Source organism: Oxyura jamaicensis, chromosome 2 (assembly GCF_011077185.1).
Source record: "Oxyura jamaicensis isolate SHBP4307 breed ruddy duck chromosome 2, BPBGC_Ojam_1.0, whole genome shotgun sequence".
Lineage (NCBI taxonomy): Eukaryota > Metazoa > Chordata > Aves > Anseriformes > Anatidae > Oxyura > Oxyura jamaicensis.
This window is the reverse complement of record NC_048894.1, coordinates 142613111-142623555: the sequence shown is the minus strand read 5'-3', so window position 1 is coordinate 142623555 and position 10445 is coordinate 142613111. Positions and strand designations below refer to the sequence as shown.

General features: G+C 44.4%; 1 long non-coding RNA gene across 1 annotated transcript in view; it reads left to right on the top strand.

Moving 5' to 3' along the window:
- Positions 1-9956, top strand: part of LOC118162968 — a 25409-nt gene extending 15453 nt beyond the window's left edge. The window contains exons 2-3 of the long non-coding RNA XR_004748748.1: positions 146-149; positions 9731-9956. This is a non-coding gene — a long non-coding RNA (uncharacterized LOC118162968). The remainder of the gene's footprint in view (positions 1-145; positions 150-9730) is intronic.
- Positions 9957-10445: the final 489 nt, after the last annotated feature.

The window sequence follows — 10445 nt, the reverse complement described above, 5'->3', positions numbered from 1 at the left end:
CCAGGAAACTTGGTGGCACAATAACATGGCAGGACATAATAAATCCAGGAGGTTTTTGGGGTCCATTGATGGCAACTTCCTAACACAGGTAATCAAGAAGACAGTCAGGACACTCTTCTGGACCTTATAAGGAAGACCTAATTAGAGATGTGAGGACCGGGGCAACCTTGGCTCTAGTGAATGTGAGATGGGGGAGTTCTGGATCCCAAGAGGTAGAAACCAGAAAAAAAAGTCTTTGGACTTCAGAAGAGAAAACTAGCCTGTTGAGGGGAAAATCCCATGGTAATGAGTTCTGGAGAGAACAGAGATCCAGGAGAAGTGAATGACTTTCAACGATCACCTTCTCCAAACTCAAGAATGGTTCATCTTGATGAGTAGGAAGTCAAGAAAGGGCGGCAGAAGACCTGCATGGATAAATAAGAAACTACTGGTAAATTTCAAATATCAAAAGGAAGTATAAAAGAGGTGGAAGAAGGGACAGCTGGCATGGGAGCAATATAGAGATACTGACCATGCATGGATGTATCTAGGAAAACCAAAGGCCATCTGGAGCTGAAGCTTGCAAAGAACTTGTAGAGGTCATTTCCAAACATATGAAGGACAAGAAGGAGGCTGAGACTGTTTAGCATGTACTCATGAATGGAATATCATGCTGGACCAACTGGATAATTTTTACAGCTAGATGACTGGCTCAGTAGATGAGGGAAATTGTTTATGACTTCAGTAAGGTATTCAGCACAGACTTCCATCATGTCTTCATAGGCAAGCTGATGAAATAAAGGCTAGATACATGGTTAGTGAGGTGAATGGAAAATCAGAACTTCCAGGCTCAAATAATGTGGACAGCAGCAAAAAGTTCAGCTGGGGGCCAGTCTCTAGTGTTGTACCCCAAGGGTCCAGGCTTGGGCCAATACAGTTTGACATCCCAGTTTTCAATATGGGCAAGAAAGAAGATCCCGTCAGTCTCACTTCAGTGCCTGGTAAAATTGTGGAGATTATGCTGGGAGTTGCTGAAAAACACCTGAAGGACAATGCAGTCATTCGTAACAGCCAACATGAGTTCCAAAGGGGAAGGTCACGTTTAACAAGCTTGATTTCATTTTATGAGATCACCCAGCTAGTTGACCAAAGGAAGACAGTTGATGTAATCTTTCTGGATTTCAGAAAAGCTTTTAATACTGTACAAAATAAACAGAATACAGTTAGATAAAAGCATAATAAGATGGGTGAACAATTGGATGACTGGTTGGTCCCAGAGGGTTCTTGTAAATGAGGTTATATACCTGTCATTAGTGGGGTTCCCCAGGGCTCCATTTTAGGACCTCTTCAATGTTTTAATAAACAATTTGGACTTGAAGGTTTTTTGAGCAAGTTTGTGGATGATACCAAATTAGGTGAAGCTGTTGACTCCATCAGGGGTGGTGAGGTCTTGCAGAGAGACCTAAACAAGTTAGAGAGTTGGACAGTCACCAGCAATATGAAGTTTAACAAGAGCAAGTGCTGTATTCTGTACCTTAGTAATACAAACAAACAGAGGAATGAGAGGGTAGAGAGTAGCCCTGCAAAAAGAGATCTGGGGGTTTAGATCAACAGCAAGCTGAACATGAGCCAACAGTGTGCCTTGAAAGCCAGAAGGGCCAAACATTCCCTGGGGTACATCAGGCACAGCATTGCTAGCTGGTCAAGGGAAGTGACTGTCCTGTTCTCCTCTGCACTGGTGTGGCTTCACCTTGAGTACTGTGTGCAGTTTTGGGCACCACAGTATAAGAAAGATACAAAACTGTTAGAAAATGTCCAAAGGAGGGCTATAAAGATGGTGAAGGCTGTGGAGCGGAAGACATATGAAGAGTGGCTGGAGTCACTTGGATTGTTCAGCCCAGAGAAGAGGAGACTGAGGGGAGAGCTCATCGCAGTCTACAGCTTCCTCATGAGGGGGACTGAAGGGGCAGGCGCTGATCTCTTCTCTCTGGTGACCAGCGATAGGACCTGAGGAAATGACTTGAAGGTGCAACAGAGGTGTTTCAGGCTGGATATGAGGAAACGGTTCTTCACTGAGAGGGTGGTTGGGCACTGGAACAGGCTCTGCAGGGAAGTGGTCATGTTACCAAGCCTGCTGGAGTTCAAGAAGCATTTGGATAATGCTCTTAGACACATGGTCTGATTTTTGGGGTGATCCTTTTGGGACCTAGGAGTTGGACTCGATACTTGTGGGTCTCTTCCAACTCAGGATATTCTATGATTCTGTGATATTATGATCTTAATGAATGACCTGGATAATGGGACAGAGAACACCTTCAGCAAGTTTCTAGATGATACAAGACTGGTATAAGTGACTGACACAACAGATGGTCAAGCCAGCTTTCTGAGGAAGCTTGACAGGCTGCAGAAATGAGATGACAACAACTTCATGAAATTCAACAAAAAGGGGAGCCAAGTCCTGCTCCTAAAGAGTAATAAGCCCATACACACACTGGGGTGCAGCTTTCTGGAAAGAAGCTTTGGAGAAAAGGAGCTGGTGGTTCTGGTGAACAACAGGCTGACCATGAGCCAACAGTTTGCCCTTGCAGCAAAAACAGCATGATGGCATACTCCCTCTCCCTCCCTCCCTTCCCACCTCCTTCCCACTCCCCAGTATATAATCCAGCCTAAACAGATAACCATCAAGGGCAGTTATGATGAATGTGTCTGATTGTGATTGATTCAGGGGAGACAGAAGACAAATAACTTAGGGCTAATTTGAGCAATGAATACCTTGCCACCTACCCCACCTGATCCCCCTCCCAAACCACAGGGCTGGCCAAATCTGGAAAAAATAAATAACACTGTATGCAAACACGACCATAAATTAACCATCTTACACCATAAACAGTGAGTAGTCCAAGAGCCCTTTGAGCTTTCCCAACACAACAGTGGGATGCGTGCCAGGACTTCTCCTTGGACGGGAAGACCTCCCAAATTTATTTCTGCAGGTTGAGAAGACCTTTTTTGCTACAGAAAGTCAGTAAGTGGAATGGGAAAGTAACAGTGTTCTAACACACTGCTTTGTCATTGCACTTTATAATCTGAGCTAAGTAGCAAAAAGGATTTGCATAATGCATAATTATAGCATAATTATGTCCTTTAGACATAAACTGATGACCAAGTCTGGGCCTAGGAGTGGATTCAGCTGCACCTAGGCTCCTGCTAGGCTCCTTACTTTGTCAGTACCAGGAATTTAGAAAAGAAGGGATACACTTTGAACCTTGTGACCCAATGGCAGGGTTTCCTTGATGTAATGTTGCCTAAACTAGTTCCTTATGCAGTCCCTATGTAGTATGTAGTATATAATGTCTTTATTTTAGTGTCTTTGAGTAATATATAGGTTCTTTTATACAGTGTGTAATTAAGTGTATCTTCCAATTATAACCAGCTGTACCTTGCCATCATCAAGTCTTTTTTTTTATTTCACATAAGTTTTGTTATCAATAAATCATATTGCTGTTTCTCCCTTCTGAGTTAAGTGTATATCATTTTCTACCCATGACAAACAATCCACAGCCTCCTGGGCTGCACTAGGCAGAATATTGCCAGCAGGTAGAGGGTCTTTCCCCTCTGCTTAACCCTGGTGAGACATACCCAGGTGTTGTGTCCAGTGCTGAGCTCCCCAGGATAAGAGAGACGTGAACATACTGGACTGAGCCAGAGAAGGGCCACAAAGATGATTAGAGGACTGGGGTATATGAAATTAAGGAAAGACTAGGAGAACCAGCACCTTCCAATCTAGAGAAGAGAAGGCTCAGGGGGATCTTATCCATGTGTGTAAATATTTGATAGAGGGGACTAAAGAAGATGAAAACAGACGCTTCTCATTGGTGCTCAGTGACAGCACAAGAGGTAACGGGCAAAACCAAAAATATAGAAAATTCTGTTTAAATGTAAGCAAATATATAGACACTGTGTAGGTAAATGAGCAATGGAATAGGTTTGCCCAGAGAGGTTGTGGATTCTCCTTTCTTGGAGTTATTCAAAATTGAGCTGGGCATATACCCGAGTCCCTTGCACTCAGTGACCCTGCTTTGGTGGTTGTAGTTGACCTCCAGAGGCTTCCATTCTCAACTATTCTGTGTTTCTTAACTCACAGAAAAAAAAAAAAAAAAAAAAAAAAAAAAAAAAAAAAAAAAGTCCCTAATATTTTTCCCACTAGTTCAAAACTTAAGATCTTTACCAGGGTTTTCAGAAGGTTAAGTTTAATTCTGTCTTCTTTTAAGCTTTTAAAACACACTTATTTATACTTCATGACAGTATCCTTAGACAGGATTACAGAATACTCTGATGTGCTGTTTCCTTTAAATCTTTTGCAGACACTCTTTAACTTCCACATGTAATTAAAAGCTAGTAAGGGTTTCCCAGAAGGGATAAGTAAATTATCTCTAGTGCTAGTAACTATAGCATCCTCTCAGACAAATTATACGCCAGATTAAATGCTGTTGATGTACATTTATTACTTTCCTTGTAAGTCCATGAAGGATCAGTTCAGGAAGGACTGTATCCCATGGGAGGGACCTCATGTTGGAGCAGTGGAGACAAAGTGTTACAGGCTCTCCACAACCCCTGTTCCTCCACACTTCTCAGGGAGAGGAGGTAGAAGAAGGTGGATGAAGGGAAGGTGTTTATAGTTTCTTTGTCTCTCACTTCTCTATCTTGTAATAGGTAATAAATTATATTAATCTCCCTATGTTGAGTCTGTTTTGCCTGTGACAATAATTGTTGTGATCTCCCTGTCCTTATCTCAACCCTTAAGCCCTTTCCATCATATTTTCTCCCCTTTTCCCTTTGAGGAGGTGGAGTGAGAGAGTGGTTGTGGTGGAGTTCAGCTGCCCTGCTGCGTAAACCACCACAGGAACTCAAGATCTATATAAAAAAAAAAAAAAAAAAAAAACTGTCTCAACTGTGACAACATCCCATTTTCACACTTCTTTCTCTTTATTATTTTCCAACCAAAATAGTGGATCTTTGAAATAAAATCTAGCTAACAGGACAGGGCCAAATGAATTTTGGTGTGATCAGTTGTGAAAATATTGAAGAGCTAGAAGGCAAAATAGTTTCAGAGGGACATATTAAGGCTGTCCTTCATTTACTTAGACCACTGTCACTTTGACTTTATGTAGTATAATTTGAAACATTCTGAACAATATCTCACAACATTTAGTAAAATAGGTAGAAAAAAAAAAAAAAAAAATAAAAAAAAAGTAAAAAAAAAAAAAAAAAAAAGAAAAAAAAAAAGAAAAGAAAAAAGAAAACAGCAGAAAAACCAGGAAGACTATAATTTGATGCAACCCATACCACAAGATAGTATTAAAGTAGAAAAGTATACTTTAAGTTCTATTGTGTAAAATGAAAAAGACGAGTCTAATCCGTGAGGTTGTAATGCTGTGGATAGAAGCTTATACTTCTTATACTGCTTATACTTCTTATACTGCCTTCTTTCTTCTTATCAAGATAAAGATTTTTATTTTTAGAAATATATATATATATATTTTCTGTATGTTTTATTTCAGTATGCGTATATGATATAGTGCTCCCATGTTTTACTGATACCATTATTTCATGGCAGATTAAGTGAAATTCAGTTCCAAATTTAAACACCTATTTTTTTCTGTCTAAATATAGGGGTCCCCATATGAGCTGAGTGTCTAAACTCCCAGGACAGTCAATACAGAGCTAGCAACAGAATCTACAGAAATACTCAGACACCAGCTCAACCAAATTGCCCTCCAAGATCTATTGACTATCCTGATTAGATTTCCATTGACATAATGGAGACATATAGCTCACATGTGAATAATTAATTTAGCAGATTGGAGGTAAAACATCCAAAAAAACATGGGAGGAACGCCTCCTGTGCAAATAGTCTTTTCATCATTTCTCCATTTCTGAGTTTTTAGTAAGACTTTGTACTAGGCATAGAAAACTGTCAAATTGAAACTTCATGTTTTAATCTGAACTCTTTCTGAAGCTCCTTTTTGTTTTGAAGCCAATACGTAAAATTCTGTGTGTTTGTTTTAAACTTACTCTCATACTCTGAATTTAGATAGCAATATTTCCTACTTAGTTTTTGTTTGTTTGTTTGTTTTGAACTTGGAGCTTTGTATCTTTCTAAATACAGCCCAGGATATATATTTTCTTGATATGTTGTCTTCTTCAGTCCAGTTTATTTTTGTTGTACTTCCATTACAGAAGATACACTATGTTCTTCCCCTGGAAAAAATAAGCTTCTACTGTCTACATACCTACCTCTTGCCTGAAAGTAGAAGCAAATGATCTAGCCAGGTTAGGCAGGAGGGAGGAGGGGGGGAGCTTGGTGGAAGGAAGAATCTCTTTTACTTATCCATGAATCAATCTAAACTTTTATATAAAATCATTCTGTATCTTTAATACAAAAGGCAGTTTTCCAACAATTCAGCTATGCAAATCTAACAAGAGCCAGCTGGGTGAGAAATAGGTTGGTATTTGTATTATTAAAGAGGTGGAGAGAGAAGCCTCTCTTAAAGTAAATTGATTTCAATTTGAGGGTGAGATTAGTTACTGGAAAGTCCTGGGCAGAGTTACAAACAGGAGTGGTAAATGGATATCATCATTAAAAGGCTTCAAAATATAATTCCAATACTCAGCCACTCACCAGGTGACTGGCTCCAAGGCAGTCATGTTCTGCAGTAGAACAGGGGATTGTTGCGGGCAGGTAGTTATCTGCATCAAGGCCACACAAGGCAGCTGAAGGAGCTGCCAGGATCCAGCAGCCTTCACGAGGGTGGCTGACAAGGCTTCAGTGGAGCCAGCAGCCCACCACCACCACTGTACAAAGGCAGCCCCTAGGGAGTGTGGTAAACAGGGTGGGCTAACAGGGTGTGGTACGTCAGTAAGGGTGTGGCATGGCATTTGGCATGGCAGCTGGCACAGCAGTTTGTGCAGGGAGGGTGGAGTATCCCTCTCCACTCAGGAGACCACCTCACCTACCAGGTACCTCCTGGACAGCAAGCCCAGCCATGGTCACCACCAGGCAGCAAGCGCTCACTAAAATGCTTACCAAAAATACTGTGGCAACCCAGGCTAAGTGCCTGCCCAAAGATGTGTCTGTTCAGGTCTCTGGCTTCAGGGATTGCCTGAGCCTGTTGCTACCAATGGAGGGTGACAGAGATACTGCCGGAATGAGGTACAAGCAGGTGGAGGATCTGATCAGCCTGGTGGCAGAGCTCAAGGAGGAAGTAGAGAGATTAAGGACTACCAGGGAGAGTGAGCAGGAGTTAGACCAATGGAGCACTCCCTGCCATGCCCGAGAGAAAGGCACCGGGGTTGACATAGCCTAAATATTGGTGGACCACTGCCCTGTTGCTGTCAGGGGACCTGAGAGATGGAGAGAAATGGAAACAGGTCCCTGCTTAGTGTCACAGGTGAGTCCCCTCCCTACCCGCCTTGCCTCCCCAGGTGCCCTTACACAATAGGTATGAGGCCCTGGAGCTTGAGGGACAGGGGATAAGGATGTGGTACAAAGTCCACCCAGGAGACTGTCTAGGGCAAAGTTGACTCTACACCTCAAGACTTCCTCCAACAAGAAGGAAAAAAGGGTAATGGTCATAGGCGACTCCCTTCTGAGGGGAACAGAGGGCCCCATACATTGGCTGGACCCTACCCATAGGGAAGTCTGCTGCCTACCTGGGGCCCAGGTCAGGGACATTACCGGGAAACTTCCTGACCTTGTTCACCCCTCCTATTATTACCCCTTAGTGATAATTCAGGCTGGCAGTGATGAAATTGCTGAGAGAAGCCTGAAGGCTATCAAAAGGGACTTCAGGGGACTGGGGAAGTTACTGGATGGAAAGAGTGAGCACATGGTGTTTTCCTCTAACCCTTCAGTAGTGGGGAGGGATACTGAGCAGACCTGGAAGGCCCAGCTGATTAATACATGGCTGAGAGGCTGGTGCCATCACAGGAATTTTGTGGGTTTGGATCATGGGGAGGCTTACTCAGCACCTGCCCTGATTACTGCCTATGTGTCCCACCTCTCTCAAGGAGTGTGGTGGGTTTACTCAGGTGGGCAGCTGAGCTCCACCACAACTGCTCTCTCACTTCCCCTCCTCAAAGAGGAACCGGGAGAAAACACAATGAAAAGGGCTCAAAGGGTTAAGATAAGGACAGGGAGATCATGCAGGAATTACCATGATGGGCAAAACAGACTCAGCATAGGGAGACAGATTTGTTTCTTATTACTAACAAGCTAGAGAAGCAAGAAACAAAGGAAATAAACCAAAAGCACCTTCCCCCCCATCCACCCTCTTCCACCTCCTCCCCCTGAGCGGCGCAGGGGAATGGGGGTTATGGTCAGTCTTTAGCACTTCTTCTCCACCGCTCCTTCTCAGTCACCTGTGCAGTGGGGTCCCTCCCACAGGATGCAGTCCTTGCTGAACTGATCCTGCATGGGTTTCCCACAGGCAGCAGATCTTCAAGAACTGCTCCAGATATGGGTCTGTACTGCGGGGTCCATCCCTCAGGAGCAAATTGCTCCAACCTGGATCCCCCATGGGCAGCAGCTCCTGCCAGGTCACCTGCACCTTCATGGTCTCCTCTCCATGACCTACAGGTCCAGCCCAGAATCTGCTCCAGCAGGGGTCTTCCACAGGCCAGTCTCCGACAGTGCAGGTCCACCTGCTCCACCATGGTCTCCTCCACGGGCTGGAGCATGGAATCCTGCTCCACCGTGGTACTCCATGGGCTGCAGGGGGACAGCCTGCTTCACCATGGTTCTCACCACAGGCCGCAGGGGACTTCTGCTCCGGCACCTGGAGCACCTCTCCCCCTCCTTCTTCATTGACCTTGGTGCCTGCAAGGCTGTTCCTCACTCCTTTCACTCTCCCAGCTGCTGTGTGCAGCGTTTTTTTTTGTTGTTGTTGTTGTTTTGTTTTGTTTTTTCCCTGTCTTAAATATGCTCTCACAGAGGTGCAAAACAATATCACTTATTGGCTCAGCTCTGGTAAGGAGTGGGGCCCTTACCAAACATGGGGCAGCTTCTAGATCCTTCCCACAGAAGCCACCCCTATGGCCACCTGCTACAAAAACCTTGCCATGTAAACCCACTACAGGGAGGGAAATGGATTCTAGCCCAGGGGCTGGCAGGGCTCATGGAGAGGGCTTTAAACTAAGTACAAAGGGGGACAGGGAGGAAATGAGGCTCAACAGAGTTGAGCCTGGGTGAGTAGTCTCAGGATTGGGGGTGAGGGCAATGGCGTAACTCAAGTGCATCTACACCATATACATGCACAACAAATAGCAGGAGCTGGAAGCCATTGTGCAGCAGGAAAACTATGACCTAGTCACCGTCACTGAAACATGGTGTGACTGCTCCCATGACTGGAGTGCTGCAATGGATGATTACAAGCTCTTCAGAAGGGACAGGTAACTAAGGAAGGGTGGTGGCGTGGATCTCTATATTAGAGAATGTTTTGATGCTGTTGAGCTCAGGGTTGGGAATGATAAGGTAGAGTCCCTGTGGATAAGGATCCAGGGGGTTGCCCTACAAGGTGGACATGCCGGTGGTGGTCTGTTATAGACCGCCAAACCAGGATGAAGAGATGGATGAGGTGTTATATAAGCATCTGGCAGAAGTCTCTCAATCACCAGCACTTGTCCTCATGGGAGACTTTAACTTCCCAGACATAAACTGGAAATACAATACAGCCCTGAGGAAGCAGACTAGAAGGTTCCTGGAGTGCGTGGAAGACAGCTTCCTGACTCAGCTGCTTAGTGAGCCTATCAGAGGGGGTGCCCCACTAGACCTGCTGTTCATGAACAGAGAAGGACTGGTGGGAGATGTGGTGGTAGTGAGTTGTCTTGGGCAAAGTGACCATGACATGGGAGACTTCTCTATTCTTTTTGAAGTCAGGAGGGGTGTCAGTAAAACTGCTACCTTGGACTTCCGGAGGGCAGACTTTGATTTGTTTAGGACTCTGGTAGGGAGGGTCTCTTGGGAGTCAGTCCTGAAGGAAGAGGGATCCAGGAAGGCTGGATGCTCCTCAAGAAGGAAGTCTTAGAGACACAGGAGCAGGCTGTCCCTGTGTGCCGTAAGGTAAGCTGGCAGGGAAGAAGACCGGCGTGGCTGAACAGATAATTTTGCTGAGTGTCCAAGAGAAAAGGAGAGTTTATGTTTGGTGGAAGAAGGGGCAGGCAACTCAGGGAGAGTACAAGGAAGTTGACAGCATATGCAGAGAAAAAAACAGGAAGGCCAAAGCCCAGTATGAGCTCAACCTGGACACTATGGTGAAGGATAAAAAAAATGTTTTTATAAATATATTAACGGCAAGAGGCAGGCCAAGGAGAACCTTCATTCTTTACTGGACACAGAGGGGAACAAGACTACTGAGGATAAGGAAAAGGCTGAGGTTCTTAATGTCTTCTTTACTAGATGTCTTTGTCCA